The 16,730-nt window shown below is 33.2% G+C and overlaps 1 protein-coding gene across 1 annotated transcript in view; it reads left to right on the top strand.

The window, feature by feature from the left end:
* Positions 1-4,858: 4,858 nt before the first annotated feature.
* The window catches only part of LOC145295925 (uncharacterized), a 425,549-nt gene continuing 413,677 nt past the window's right edge, over positions 4,859-16,730 (top strand). The window contains exon 1 of the mRNA XM_080141748.1: positions 4,859-5,210. The gene's annotated coding sequence lies outside the window, so the exon portion shown is untranslated. The remainder of the gene's footprint in view (positions 5,211-16,730) is intronic.

Raw genomic sequence — 16,730 nt, 5'->3', positions numbered from 1 at the left:
CAGAGCATACAGGGTAGTAATATATATATATATATATATATATATACCTTTTGAACATTTAATATCTATTGCGCTTGATACTTGAGTCTGACTATACAGCCTATATATATATATATATATATATATAAACTCAAGTAACAAACTCAAGTTATTAGATGTTCTAAAGGTACTAATATATGAGTCCAGAGCTGTTATTAGGAACTGAGTTGACCAATACATGTTTTGTATCAATTAAAATTTCTTCATAGTCATATGATCGGTGCTTTAGTAATGATAGTCGCAGTTTGATTCCGGTATGGAGAGGATGCTAGTACAGCCGCACTGAAACGATGTTTATCTCTGGATGACTATACGAGGCCCCTCTTTCTCAGATTAAGCTCTGTGGTAAGTGATGTCGCAAACTGCTATATACAAAAGCGCTTTGGAAAACAAACAGAGCACTGTCTAGTAGTTGACAATGCTCATTATATAGCATTGCGATGTTACATGCTAACATCGCCCGCCTCATAGCAAAGTGGTAGAGTCTCTTAATATCTGGAAGGTCGTAGGTTCAGTCTAGTTAGTCTAAGCAGACTGAAAATACGGTGAAATATACCTCTGTGGATATCGATGCATACATAGATTTGGATGGAATTTTATTTAAAATATGTTTGGAATCGCCGAAACCTACCCTCCATCCCCTCTCTCTCACTCTCTCTCTCTCTCTCTCTCTCTCTCTCTCTCTCTCTCTGATAAACTGAATTAAAAATTTTCTGAAGACATTCATTGATTCGAATGAACCCTGTTAATCTTTCGTATAATTGATTGTTTTCTGTGTTTAATTCTTGTTTTAAATTATGTCTTGTATTATAATATTGCGTATTTATTATAGCATGCTATGTATAAAGCTGTTTTTATGTTGATGTTATTGTTTACATGGGAAATATTACTAAACAACGGATATTTCATTAATAAAGCTTCTTTTGTAGAACTGCCCACCTATGGACACTGTTCCACCGGCCTGCTTCCTGACCGATTACAATATGGTAGCCTTCAAGTCCAATGTAAAAAAGTTCTTATTGAGTAATCCCCTTAGATAATCCAAATTCTCCCAATCAACACCATTAACGATTACTACACTACCACTTTACTTTGTTAACCCTTATCCTCGAGTGGACTTAGAGCCTTGATAAGTAGTGACGCCCTTGTAAAAAATGTATTTAACTCGCGGATCTGTATATAAACAAGGAATATCGCAAAATAAAATTCATGTATGAGTCTTCTTCACTTTGTAACCTTGACTTGACATAAATCAAGCCTCGCGGACTAAATAAATAGCTTGTTTAATATTATTAATTGCGCAAATTATGGCATCCACAAAATAACAACTCCATACATAACACTTTGTCTTTCTCTCGGAGGTCAAATTATTTTTCAAATTTGAATATTAAAAAATAAGTTTAGTTTTTATTTTTTTTTTTACTTTTAAATAAAGTTTCCAAAGTTTATTAAAGATGTTTCAGTGGTGAAACGTCAGTTTTTTTATTATTATAAAATCTACATTAGAAACTAAATTTTATAATGATATTTTTTATTATAAAATCCATATTATAAACTTAATTTTATAATAATATTTTATTATAAAATCTACATCATAAACTAAATTTTATAATTTTCTTATTATAAAATCTATATTATAAACTAAACTTTATAATAGTTTTATTATAAAATCTATATTATACAATAAATATTATAATAACGTTTTCATTTGAAAATCATTTTAATTGAAATTATGTGCCCTTTACGTGTAGTACATGTATTCACAAATCGATAGTTCATCGTTGCACCAATTTGATGTAAATTTTCGTATTTTTTATCAAGAATTTGTTGCTGCTTACACATCTTTTTAAATGCCAACTGTAGATCACCATCATCACTATGTTCCACCTGCTCTGATTCCATTTCTCACAAATCTCGGTGAAAACGCACTCCATGCTCATCGCTTAAAGAGCCAAGAGATTCGGGAAAGCGATCAATGTGCAATTCGTGCATTTTGATACTCATATTGCAGCCAATGTTGTTAAATGCCATTAACATATTTGCTACTAGCTCTTCATGATTCTCTGCTTGTGTGTTGTCTAGTAAATTCATCACGACTGTAACAAAACAGTTCCTCACTTCTAGCTCAACATGATCCATGGTCTCCTCAAACACGAAAAAGTTTATAATCATCTGTCTAATCTGAAAATACCAGCCTTTAATTTTTCAAATTGAGGAACATATCACACAAAAGCTGAAAACACCGCCCATCTTTATCTACTGCTTTCGTGAAAGGCAACTTTATGTGCAGTGTAGAAAATAGAATGCGTTCCTTCTCAACTAGAGGCTCGTTTATTACATTTCTTGCAACTCTTCACATACTGGCTGTTCTTTTTTATATAATGGTAAGCCAGAGGCATAAAAAAAACATGGATATTTCATAAATCCGGATTATTGACCAACCAAGAAATTGATCATTTTTAAGTCAACGCAAATGAGCCGTTGATGTTGGTCTATGACGTACTTTATTGCCTCATTTTGTTCTTTCAGTATTGACGAATGGCACAAATGCGAATTGATTCCCATTCTATAACAACACACATTTCAAAGACCTTGTACTGTTGTCAATAAAAAGTCGCCACTCCCCTTATTTGTATTCTAATACGCCTAAATGTGTCAGTAGCTCCGTAATGTCATTTCAATAATCTGTTTTTTTTTGTTTTTTTGAGAAAAATATTTTGCGAATATTATATGCCTCATATGGCAGAAACTTATTCGAACTTTATCATGCAGCACGTTCTTATCTTTCAAACGAGATGCAAGAAGTTCAGCATTGTCTTTTAGTAAATTTAAATCACGAACTAAATCGTTGAGTTCATTTTGGGGAAAAACGTTTTTGCTGCTTCTCATTGTCATAGGATTGAATGAATTATCTGTAGCAATAATGATTTGAGCTTCGTCTTCGCTAATACTTCTTTCTTCATTACATATATCTGTAAATACAAGCACAGGAACTTCTTTACGATGAGAAATAGGGCGCATAACTGATGGTAGACTTGGATATTCAAGTGTTCTGCTTTTTTTCTCTTGATTCCCATAATATTGATAGCACAAAAGTAATAATCGATTTCATGATTTGACGGCTCTCTCCAAATCATGGGAATGCCAAAGTTCATGAAATTTTGCCTGCCCTTGCTCCATTGACGTAGATATTCTGTGCATGTTTTGCAAACCACATGAGGTGCCAACTTTTGTTTGGATCGCAAAGCTTTATGCCAAAATATGCATGGTAAACGCGCTTCACAAAGATTGTGACATCATTGCGATTTGGTGCAAGTGGCTTATTTGCACACTTTCTTTCAGTCGCCATTCTTATTATCTGACAAAAATAAAATTTGAAAATGTATATTTAGACTTTAGCCTGAATTCAATAAAATTAAAACTAAAATAACGAAATTTTAAAACTTTCTGATGATTTCCGTTCTGATGAAGGAATATGCAAACGAAAAGTCATATTTTAAAATTCTGTATATTATTACGACTTTATTTCAAATCAGAGTTCTGTAAAACAAACAAGTATTTAATAATGATACCAATCAAACGTGAATCTAACTTAGCACAAGAAAATATAAGATAAGTATGAAAATACAAAATACCTAAGAGCACTAGCAAAAATAAAATCTAGCGTTTTTAAGTAAAATGTGATAGCTAAAAAAGAACGACCTTGCACAGCAACAAACGGTGTTATTTTTTAATTCAGCAAATGTAAATTGTCCATAATCAGTTGACAAAACAAGGACACCAAATTTGTTGTAATTAATTTATAATTAACTAATGGACTCTTGTTTATTTTCAAAGGAATATGCAAATTACTTAACCTTCATAATATCACTTGTATATACATGACTGAATATAATTATGAAGTTCATGTTAATAATTTTGAGTAGAAAAAGTAGTCCTTTAATGTCAATGTCAGAAGGAGATAAACAGACATGGAGTCAGATAGATAATAAGACAAAATATAGTGTCAGTCTTTTCGTCTATCAATCTATCCATCGATCTAATTATCTGTTCCGTCTTACTGTCTGTCTAATTCTGTGTCTGTTTACCTTTTATCTGACTGTGAATTTCATCTAGATGTCTGCCAGGATGCTCATCGTTTGTCAGCCTGTTTCTCTATTAATTTGTCTCAGAAACCATTCTATGCATATGTCGGATAGATTGTCTGTCAGTATAGTTGTCTATATCTACAGTTCATTGTAATTGCCCCCATTCTCTCCCCTCATCTCTCTCTCTCTCTCTACATTTTATCATGTCTCCCTTTTTACCTTCTTTTTCTTACCTTTACTTTTTTTCATATTCTCCTCGTTATCATCCCCGCTTTAACCTTTCCGTTTCATTCTCTCTCGTTTATTATCATACCCATCTTTCTTTTATTTACTTTTCTTAATACAACCCCATCTCTCTTTCCATTCTTTTCTCCCTCTCTTTCTCTCTCTCTCTCTATATATATATATATATCACTTTCCCTCGACTCTCTCTTTCTTTACCTTATTCTACTTTTCTTTTTTAATTCTTATAGCATCTCTCAATTTTTTTTTCTTTTTCTTGTTTTTTTCTTTCTTTTTTTTTTTTTTATTTCACATCTGTTCCGTTGCGCGCACCCACCGTTGACCTGCCCACCCTCATACGACGAATCCTCCGTCTGCCTCCGTATCCCGACTCCGTTACAATAACACCACCACCACCACCGCCGCCCTCGCCGCCATCGACACCCTCTACCGCCGTCGCCTCACCCGCCACCAGCAGCAACCAGCGCCACCACCTCGCCCTACTCCGTGAAGGCCCGATGTTCTTTCGTACGCATCGCAAGCTGCTGACTCGGGCGGCGAGCTTCCAGTTTTTTATTCGCTTCTCCTCCAGTGTGTGAAGCACATTCAGCTTTTTCAACAACTCGCGAGATTTCCTCCCTTCATTCATCTAATCATTACTCTAACCCAAAGAGAGACCGACCATTTTTACTACCAAATGGCCCGGTCGACGACGCCGACGACAACGTCGCTACTCCGAAAGCTGACCGATAACAATCGCACAGGGACTATTTGCTACTATTACACTCGTTTTTACAATACCCACAGCGAAAGTAACAAGATCACAGCGAGACTAACTGCACAGCTGAGCTATGTATTAAGGTAAACATTATTTTAAATTCTTTTTTACATGCTGATTGGATGAAGGGGTTTTACGTATTTGCTTGCACGTTTGCTCTTTTTGTATTTTCGGTTTCCATTCGAGCGTGAACCAAACCACACTATATAACTTACTATGCATGCAATGTGAGAACTTTAAACACATAAACATACTTATATATATATATATATATATATATATATATATATATATATATATATATATATAAACCTTTATGAATACATTGTATTTCTCTTTTATTTTTATTATTATTATTTTAGATGAAATAATGTTTACTATTTCTGCAACGACTGAACTATACTATATTATTATGCATGCAATGTAAATACATTAAAAACATAAACATATATATATATATATATATATATATATATATATATATATATATGTCAACTCTTTTACGAATACATTTTATTTCTTTATTATTAGTTTTATTTTTGCTAGTGCTCTTAGATAAAAATCATTATTTCTGCAACGAAATTTGATAGCTTTTTATTCTTTTCGTAAGCAGCTGTGAGCTATACAATAGTTTTAAGTTTAACTTAAAAAATGCGTGCACATAAATATGAAAATGTATTTATTTTGCGTTATGGCCGTGAGAAATAACAGTTTTGTATTTTGTGTGTATATATATATATATATATATATATATATATATATATATATATATATATATATATATATATATATATATATAAACTAAAAGAATACCCGTTCAAGGATAGGTAAACGTAATAAATTTCTCACCAGCAAAACAAAACAATTTCTCACCAGTTTTATGTTCACTTTCGGTAATTAAAATCAATACATAATGCCTTTAAATGTCATGTCAAGAATACTAATTCTAATTTAAATCACAAATAAATTCTAGAAAATATCTAAAATTTAAGACATCTAAAATTCAGGGAATCTTGATTAATTTGAGTCTAATGACTCTTGATTGAATTTAATGCAAATTATAAATATTTATATTTTCAAATGAGAGTTTACGCCCCTCATTGTGACCCTCAACAACGTTTTAAAGTATTCTAAAGAAACTGAAATTTAGATAATATTTGTTCATTAGTCAGGAGTGAATTTTGTTCTTACAAGTATGTAAACATATACATATACCTAACTTATACAGACAGACACACACACACACACACACACACACATGTATGCGTGTGTGTATGTTCATATATATACATTGTAGACAGTCGTGAATAACAACCGAAATTTCAAAAACAGCATGTATGCTATGCGTCAATTGATGTAAGAAATATAATACAAAAACATATAATCACACACACACACAAACGCACATTTATGTATATTGATGTATATATATATATGTATATATATGTATATATGTATATATATATGTGTGTGTGTGTGTGTGTGTGTGTGTGTGTGTATAAATATTTGCGACATATTTTTTTTTACTCACATGTATACTGTTGCGTACTTGCCCCTAAAACATGTATAAGTCCTAGTATTGAAATATAAAAAGGATAGATCTAGGATTGAATCCTGGCTCCAATTTGCATGCTCATGGGGCCATCACCCCGTCTCCTCTCTTTGTACATGCCACTATCTTTGGATAGATAGATAGATAGATAGATATTAGTCGAAACTATATTTATTAATTAATGCGTACTCTATAAAAAATATCAGCTGATGAATCTAAATCTGAATTTGATCTGTCATTGCCAGTCAATGATTGGTGGACGCAGATAACAATGTAAGTAAGATACAGCTAATATCTCTCTAATATAAAAATGCATTTATCTGTGTCCCGACCGTGAAACATTCCACAGATTGCATTTTATTCTTATTTTAGCAGCACGAAAAATAAATGCGTTTCTTTATTCATTCTCCTCCTTTTTGCCATGAAATTTGATAGCTTGAAAAAAAAAAAAAAAACAGCTGAGAGCTATCAAGCTTGAAGTTTGAAGTTTTAAAATGGACGTAGATCCATAAATCTATTCCTGCTCGTGAGAAATAATAAGGTGGCATGCAGTTTTATATAATTTATAGTTTATCAGGAAAACATTTAATTACTGCTATGTATTTATTTTTATTTCTTCCAATAATTGTATTTTTTTCTTAGTTTGTGAAAATCATTATAGTTAAGAAAATATGTTTTTTTTAATTTAACTTAAAAAAAATAAGGGCTTCACGTCGGTGGCTCACATTGATGCGAGAGTGCTTCCTAATCGATTACAACATGACCGTTTCCAAATCCATCGTCCAAGGATTCCATTCATAAATTGTCTCCACAAGGTTCCATGTATCATTCTCAACCTGCCCATCTTTTAAATAGTAAATATCATCCCAACCTAGTAATCCTTATTTTTAAAAATCCGTATCCTTAGCTTGATATATATATATATATATATATATATATATATATATATATGTGTGTGTGTGTGTGTGTGTGTGTGCGTGTGTGTGTGTGTTGTGTGTGTGTGTGTGTGTGTGTGTGTGTGTGTGTGTGTGTGTGTGTGTCCAGGCACACATATATTTAATAACTTTTTTGACGTGCACCTATTGGCGCGCGTTTCTTGCTCAGTAGCCGTCATCAGTATGGCGTGACTTTGGCAACGATCGAACGCACAACAATTATATTATCTTTAGTCTGGCGTTTTCCTTCTATGCCTGAAAATGTGTGCAGTTTTCATCGCATAACTATTGAGTTATTAACCGTGGCGTTCCCACGTTGCTACTCTCACTAATAAAAACAACAACAACAACAAACAGCAACAACAACTTATCTTTCTTGTTACATTCACAGCGTTTTGATCGATCTAGCCTCCGATCTGCTTCAGGTGCATCTTTTGAACGAAACTTTTTAAATCGAACTTGAAAATCATTGTATCGAACGCAAGAACTAAAAACTACTTTAGTTAATCGAGGAGGTATAGTTCATGTTATTTAGGCAATAACAACTAATAACAAAATAGCAATTCTATCCTTTCATGCCCGACGAATAAGAATAATGTACCACTATTTATTCTACTTTGATTTATTTCGAAGATTCATAATGTGTGACATATCTGTTAAGCCATTTGTTTTGCATAACAAAAAATAATAGGAATACTTATTGCTATATCCTTCTATTTCTTCTTCTTCTCCTTCTTCTTCTATTTATTATTATATAGAAATATTATCTTCCTTTATTATGCTATACATAATTAAAGCAACTTATTATTTTGACATCCAATCTACACACCTGTATATGGTGTGTACAGACACAGCATGTAAGTTAGATGGCAATTAACAACAACAAAAAAAGATTAAATAAAAAATTTCTATTCTAAATTCCGTGTACGCCCTCGGGTTTCTACATAAAGATTCCCACGTTTAAAAAGAATATTCCAAAGTTTGAAAAGAAAATGTTGGTAGTTACATCGGTCGCAACGTTACGGATATGACAAGCAAGATAAGAATTGTAATAGCAGCCCGAATAATCCCAATTTTCTAAGCCTGAAAAAAAATCTGAAACAAAACAAAAAACGATTTATTCATTCATTTTTACTTCTTCCTTGAAATTTGATATCTTCGTCGATCATTATCAGCATCTTCATCTGGTTCACAGTTTAATTTTGGCACTTGTTTAAGGGGGTGCGCCTTTTATTATGAGGTGAAATCTTCGAACAAAAGTTGCACTTGTACCTCCCACCAACGAAATCCCCTTTAACTTACCGACTAGCAGCAAAATCCCACCCCTTTGCTGTAACTCTCCAACTGCAAAAACTTTGACACCAGGGTCGGAAAGTGGGATTGAGAAGTCAACGCCCCCGAGGAAGGACACTCTGACCCGCAAAAAGTGCCTGGTCAGCCCTATCGGCATTCCCCGGTTAGGGCGCCTCAAGCGATTAGCAAATAAACTAATCCCGTCTCAAAGAGAGAAAGTAACGTCCGGGAATGTGCGCCGCCTAGAACTGCACAGAATAAGCCTTACACCGCAATCAACAGAGAAAGGACTAGTTCATTTTAGGAATCGCCTAATCTCTGCTGATTTTGGATGCCTGAAATTTTTTATGCCCATAACTTCTTTCCTTCGACCGCTTTCTTTTGGAAATCCTCCCTTAATCCATGTTTCCCCTAACCCTACTAACATGCTGAAATTTGTGTACAACTCTCTACTTAGGCTGCCCTCTATAAATGTGGCCCTTATTATAGTAGCCTCTTACATCTCAGTAACAATCTATGAGCAAATATTTTTCTCAAGAATCTTTCTCATCTGTCGAATACGTTATCATGGGCATTGTTTTCCAGTTTTCAAGTCTAATCTTAACAAATTCTTACCGCGCCGTTCACTAGAATAATCATATTCAAACATTATTTTCAATTCTCCCAAGAAGTTTTCATTGGCAACCAACAATCTCATTAACTCTTTCCTGTGCCTTATACCTATAAAAATGCTTTGTTTCGGACAAATAAAAGTATATATATATATATATATATATATATATATATATATATATATATATATATATATATATATATATATATATAAAAGCTTGAAAAGCGATATTTGAAAGGAGCCTTTAAAGATCGAACCTATTACTCTGAAACAACGCGTGGGTAACGATGCATTTAACGTAAAAGCATCTATATGTGGGGGAATCTCCATGAATGTTGGCCGTCAGTAAGTTGATAGTGTGTAGGTGTGTGCGTATGTATTGTGTATGTATCTAAGTGTGTATGTGTGTGTTTGTTTAGTTTTTGCGCGACTTCTTAACAATAAGTTATCTATTGCGCGCGGCCCTTTGTGCAATTCGAGACTGGAGTATTTTTCTATTGAAATTTGCGTTCAATAAATTGTTTATTGGGACTCCGCATTTGTAGCATCTATTTCTCAGTTCTTTTTTTATTTTTGTTACAAATAGGTCTATCTTTTCTTTCTATCTAATGTAAGAATCTTCTTTTTTACAATCTTCTATTCTTCAGCGTAAAAATGTTCTAAAAAGAAATTAATTAGCCATGCTCTGGAGTATACTCTTTTTCTATATTCAATGAAATTCTTTTCTAACAAGTAAACCTGTCGAAACTAAGACTCATCTTCTGTTATTGAATAACAGGAGCTTTACTTTTTATTAGGGCTATGACAACAGCATATTCTTTTCATTGTTTTGACTCTCTAGTATCTATCCGTTGATATCTTACATGCTTTAATATAGAGTAATGTGGTTCTCGGTTGATTAACTGTGTCAGATATATATTTGAGAGTCAAAAAAATGATAAGAATGTTCTGTTGTCATAGCCCCACTTATAATATTACGGCAGGGAAAGGTCATAGAAAATAATTCCGAATTGTCACGTTTAAATTTGTAAAATTTGTATACTGCTTCTATTTCAATAAATGGTACCTTTTTAGAAAAAGGTTTCTAAGTACATTTCAATATTTACGTCATCAATTCGGAGTTTCACCGGATACTTCCGTGACTCGCGAACCTTAACGAATTAACTGAATGTATTATTTTTATTTTTATTAATTTTTTATTTTTTTGCAAAGAAGTTATTTAACGAAAAGAATTGTTTATTTTATGTTGTGCTTAAATATATTCTGTATTATTGTTTTGGTACTGATACAGAACCGAAATGTTTTTTTTTTCCACGAAACCCTTAAATAACCCTAAACTAACCCTAACCTAACTTTTAGGTTTAGTTCATTTCGTATTGTGCAGAAGCTCCGTTGTTTAATTTTCTTGTCGATTTCTGATTATTTTGAGATATAAAAAGAAATTATTTTCTTTTTGGTAAATTACAAATGAAAAGTTGCAAAAGTAATACGTGTGTATAAAACATTACGTAAACGTTGAAACTTGATCTTTTTAATTGATTGACAATTGTCGTTTAGCAAGAAAATTACAGCGCCTTTTTTATTTGTATATTTCCCTAAAAATCGGAACTTGATTCGACTTTCTCCATTCGTAGTCGAAACTGCTACGTCATGACTGCAAATCTAAAGACACCTATTCCTAAAATATTTCGTAATATATATATATATATATATATATATATATATATGTATATATATATATATATATATATATATATATATATATATATATATATATATATATATATATATATATATATATATATATATATATATATATATATATATTGTATCTATTAATAATGAATATTTAATATCCGTCTGTCTGGAGCCGAATGTATAGTATTTCTGTTTTTATTCTATTACTGCTCAATTCAGTTTATTCAACTATTTCAGATTAATGCATAATCATTAAAAGCTCAATTCAGGGGTGTAGTATTTTTCTGTTGTATTGATACCATCCTTAAAAGTATTTCTACAGTTTGGGAGAGAGGATAGCGTAGTTTCTGTTATGTTACAATCAGACCATCTTCCCAGGCATAACATATTCCTTTGGAGTTGGAGTAGCCCTTTCTCTTGTTTCTTCTTTTAGGGAAGTGGCATAGTATATATTCGTTCGTCATTTTCTCAGGGGTTGCTTCCTTTTTTGGCAGTATAATATATGTTCGTTCATCATATATAACCGCAAGAATATGCAACCGAGAGGAGTATATTACACTTTGCTGGTATTTATGAACTTGGACCATTACTGGCATTGAAAGTGAGATTAAAAGGCCAACAAAGAGCAGATTCCAACTATATTCGGCGATATCCTTAATGCGCAAGAAGGAAAGAAAGCGATTACATCATATCTCTAAGGCCTGAACATATTACAACTTATTGATACATATTAATAAAAATTCTGAAATTTGAAATTATAGATTTTATTGGATTCAAGAATAATGAATCTGAACAAAAAAAGTGAATTCATTTAAAAACTTGAAAGTTATGAAATGAGCCATATCTGTCTGATTCAAATTTCTCACTTTTTAAAGATTTTGGAGATTGTTCCTACGATTATTAATGTTTTCTTGACGTTCTTCATCTTCCATATCCATTTCAGCTGTCTGACCATTTCCGTGTATTTACTCCGCTTCTCTGTCTTCTGTATATTCATCTTGTGTCTTCTGGAACGGCGAAATCTACGATCTGATATACGTTTCCTTCTTGTTAATTATCTGGTCTCCTTGATTGAACGGATTTATCTGCTTTTTACGGCCATGTCTCATATGATTTTATGATTTCCTCTTACACATATTGCTATCGGTTTGTGCTTGTACCATTTGTCTTGGTGTTCAAGATTCAGTTTTCCTTTGCATAGTTTCCAGTGTACTAACTTACCCACCTGGTCGTGTCTATTCTTAAATTCTTTCGAGGCTAATCTGCAACGTTCACTTATGTGGTTCATCGGTTCGTCCCTTTTTTCATTGATTCTGTATTTCTCGTGTTTTGTCGAATTGTTTGGTTCTAGTCACATCATATTATCGTACAGTAATTAGTGATTCAGTTTCTATATTTAGATGTAGTTTTCGTAGCCATGCCTAAGTGTTTTCGTGAGTCTCATCTTTTGCCACCTTATGAATCGTCCGTGTAGCGGTTTCTCTTTCCTTTTCTCTTCTTATCCCTTGCCCTTTTGTTCTCTGATTTATGTATTTTCTTTTTTATCTATACTAATCAGTCTTATTCCTCCCTCTTTTTCACGTAGAGTCGGTCAGTACCATCATTGGAGTAATGAATTGTGCATGATCATAAGTTTCGTGATCTCCTGGTCGAGATGCTTCAGTTCTTTAATCCAGTCTATGGACCTCAAGAGTATCTTACTCGTGATACTACCCATTTATGTATAGCAGTTAATTAGGATTCTACTATATAAATAAGAATTTCAAAATATTTGTAGTTTTCATGTTCATGTCTTTATATCTCCTTGATTGCATAGTTCTATGCCCCCATTTCCTCCAGGTTTCCCTGCTTATCACAAGTAGTTTACACTTTTTCATTCCGAATTCTATTCAGATATTCTGGCTAAAGATGTTTATGCTTGTGTTTACATAACGTCTCTAGCTCCTTTTTGTTTATCTCGAACAGTTTTGGGTCGTCCATATATATTAGGTGGTTCATTCTATTGTCTGTATTAGTAAACGTGTATACCTGACAGTTTCTTAGCATTTCGTTCAGGGGCATCATGTCTATGACGAACAGAAGTGGTAATAGAGAATCTTTAAAATAAGGCTTTAGATTAGATTAAATGTTTTACATTTTGTATAGTCTATTAAAAACTTCCATAGCAAAAATATTCGATTTCTGGTATATTAGTACTCTCTCTCAAATATAAGTAGGTGGTCCTTGGGAGGATTCTATTATGATCATGAAAGCTGAATTGAGCAGTAAAAGATAATACACTAGTGCAGTCGATAGAAGTAATAGTATAGTGTCAGTATTAAACAAACACATACCAAATCTTTGCATACTAATTAACTAGCAGGGAGATCCGACTTTGCCTTGGATTGAATGATGATCAATGAATGTTTAATACTCCCATATTTTTATTGTCATCGAAATCAGTGAAATCGCCCATTTTTCAACCAATTCGATTGATTGCCTGCTCTAATCAAAAACCCATCGAGGTGTATTGGAAGAAAACTTCACATACTTACCTGCAGTTGCTTGATCCACAATACATTTTTGTCTACATTGCACTGTAATAACCTCCTGTTTATTTTATAAAAGTTTTTTTTATATATATAACGGCTTGAATTAAAGTTTATAATGTAAAAGTCGAGTATTATGATTCAATTGTGCTCTAAACAGAAACATTCATTTCGAAACGTGCCCCTGTCATATCAAAGAACTTCTGTTGATTTTATATGCCGGGCTTTTCTGCTGCTGCGGTGTCAATAGCTTGAATTTAAGTTTAAAATGCAAAAGTCATATATCATGGTTTAATTGTGCTTTAAACGAAAACATTCGTTTCTAACGCGCTTCTGTCATATCAAACAACCTACTATTGATTTTATATGTTAGACCTTTCGGAATGTGTGGTAATAAATTTCTCAAATGCACTTATGATGCTATGCTTTATAAGGTATTAACTTTGATTAAAATCGTCTCTTCCTTTTTTTTCATCGGATTTTTCGATTATCGATTATCGATACTTATCAAAGTCATTTCGATACACAATCTATCACACATACATAAATTATATTTGTGTGAAATTTTGAAATTTCACAGAAATGTACTTCATATGTTTGGGAGTGTTCTTAGATATGCTTTGTATCGGAATACCTCTGATAAGTATTAAAAAAATCTGATTAAAGAATGGACAGTCTGAATTTAACCAAAGTAAACATCACAAGTGCATTTGAGCAGTACAGTCTCCGCACAGGAAGAAAGTTTCAGCGTGTAAAATCAACAGTAGGTTCTTTGATACGACAGGGGCACATTCGAAATCGATGTTTTTGTTTAGGTCACAATTGAACCATGACACTCGGCTTGTTTTTGCATTATAAACTTAAATTCAAACCATTATATAAAATATATAGTTTATAAAATCATCAGTAGGTTCTCTACAGTGTAATGTAGACTATTTTGGCCCAAGTCATTGCGTAGAGGTATGTGAAGCTTTCTCTCGTTGCTACCGCGGTGAGTACCCGCGACTATAGCAAGCAATCACTTGATTTGATGGAAAAATGAATAATTTTATCGATTTCGATGAAAATTAAAATATTAGATAGTGGATAATTTGTTGATCCTCATTCAATTCCGTGCAACGTCAGGCCTCCCTGCTAGTTAAGTATAACTATATGTTGTTAGCGGTGTGGGTGATATCATATATTGTTGTATCATATTCTTAACTGTGCGTTTATTTCCGTCAAGAACATTTGGATTGTAACCTCAGTGATTAAAGTGCAACCTCAGCCTCAACCATCACTCGCGCATTTATGCATCATAACCGAGAACATGCTAGCTAATTCTTACGGAATATATGCAATGTAAGTTTTGTTTGTCCGTTTTAGAAAGTTTTGATGCTTTTGACTACTTTGTAATCTCATGTAGATATAAAATGTGAAAGATGTTAATTCTTAGTTCTGAGAATTGTAAGATATTGTCTAAATTGCCCTCTTTTGGAGATTTGGATTTTCTCCACATTAAAAATCGATCTTGTGTCAAACTCTACTTTCGTGGAGAGATAAATGAACTTGAAGAAGATACATTGTGACGCTATCTTTCAACGGACCCAACATGCTGTAGAATTCGTTGCAAGGAAATGAAAAAAAAGGAAAAAATTCAACTTGCTGTTTCAGTTCTCTTTTAAACAAAGATCTTTATTCTGCTTCTCCGGCACGTTTAACTTCTCGTCTCGGCTCTGGTGCCGCCTACATGTCTCGAACACGTCTCGAATCCGTGCTTCTCTGAGCACCGACCAGACCGCGATCACTACTGCCCCGAACGCTCGTGTCTTGAACACGTCTTTTCCCACTCTCGTATCTCGAACACGTCGTTTTCCGCTCTCCAATGTCTTGAATACGTCATTTCCCGCCTTCTCATATCTCGAAGTTGTCCTTTTCCGCTCTCTCTTGTCTCGAACACATTTCGAATCCTCATACGTATCGAACACGTCTCGAATATCTTTCTTTGAACATGTATGTCGTTTTTATCTCTGCTGTAACGTCAAATCGCGCAGCCGGCTTGGTCATTTGCATATGGCTGTTGCTGCTGCTAACCTAGCGCCAGCGACTTTGTTACAATATGGTATACATTTGAAAACGTACTTTTATTTGGGTAAAATTACTATAATCCCTTCACGAACAAAAGACACAGTGGTATTAATAACGGGGTATATAAGATTGCTAAATTGTCAGGTGCATTTTTCAAACTCATGAACCCCTAAGGAATACTCATTATAACTCTTTATTTCATCCATGGTGATAGTGTTCTCGTTGCATGATCCATAATAGAGTAGGCGTGTTAATCTTTAATTACCATTGCATATAGCAAAAATTGAATCTTTAACCTCCAGAAAACTATCACTTCGAACTTATTATTAATCAACATCTTTATCCGTTGTTCTACGGGTGCATGTGGGCCATTCTAAATTCCGTATATGTTCCAGGTATCAACATAAAATCTATAAGTTTAAAAGAAGGTGATGAATAAAATTGGAGTTTACATCGGCCGAAACGTTATGAAAATTCCAACCAAAATTATAACAATAGTTCGAATAATTAAAACAACATCTAATTATAAGAAACAGAGTATAAGTTCGAAATTATGTTCAATATGTAGATATAGGTTCTAAAGCCCTTAGTTTTCGCATCATAGACAATTGAAACAATATAATAGTAACGCATTGTTATTTCTAGAGATAGGATAGCTAAACATTATTCCTGTGACCGGATCCGGATCACATGCAATTTTTAAAAATAGAAATCGCACTAGACAAGGCATATAGAGACTTCATGTAAAAAGCTAAAGAATAAGAAAAAAAAATCAAAAACTAGCCAACGATAAATGTTAGATGGACAGATTTCTCTTTGTGAGAAACATCGCTCATGGAATGTGAAAACTAAAGGATAAAATAGGGAAAGTAAGAGATACGAGGCTGCAGAAAGTAAACTCAATGTCCACTTTCTAT

This window comes from Euprymna scolopes, chromosome 16 (genome assembly GCF_053919585.1).
Source record: "Euprymna scolopes isolate OS-2025 chromosome 16, ASM5391958v1, whole genome shotgun sequence".
NCBI classification, from domain to species: Eukaryota; Metazoa; Mollusca; class Cephalopoda; order Sepiida; family Sepiolidae; genus Euprymna; species Euprymna scolopes.
Note: the sequence above shows the minus strand (reverse complement) of the source record. Positions and strands in the feature narration are given on the sequence as shown.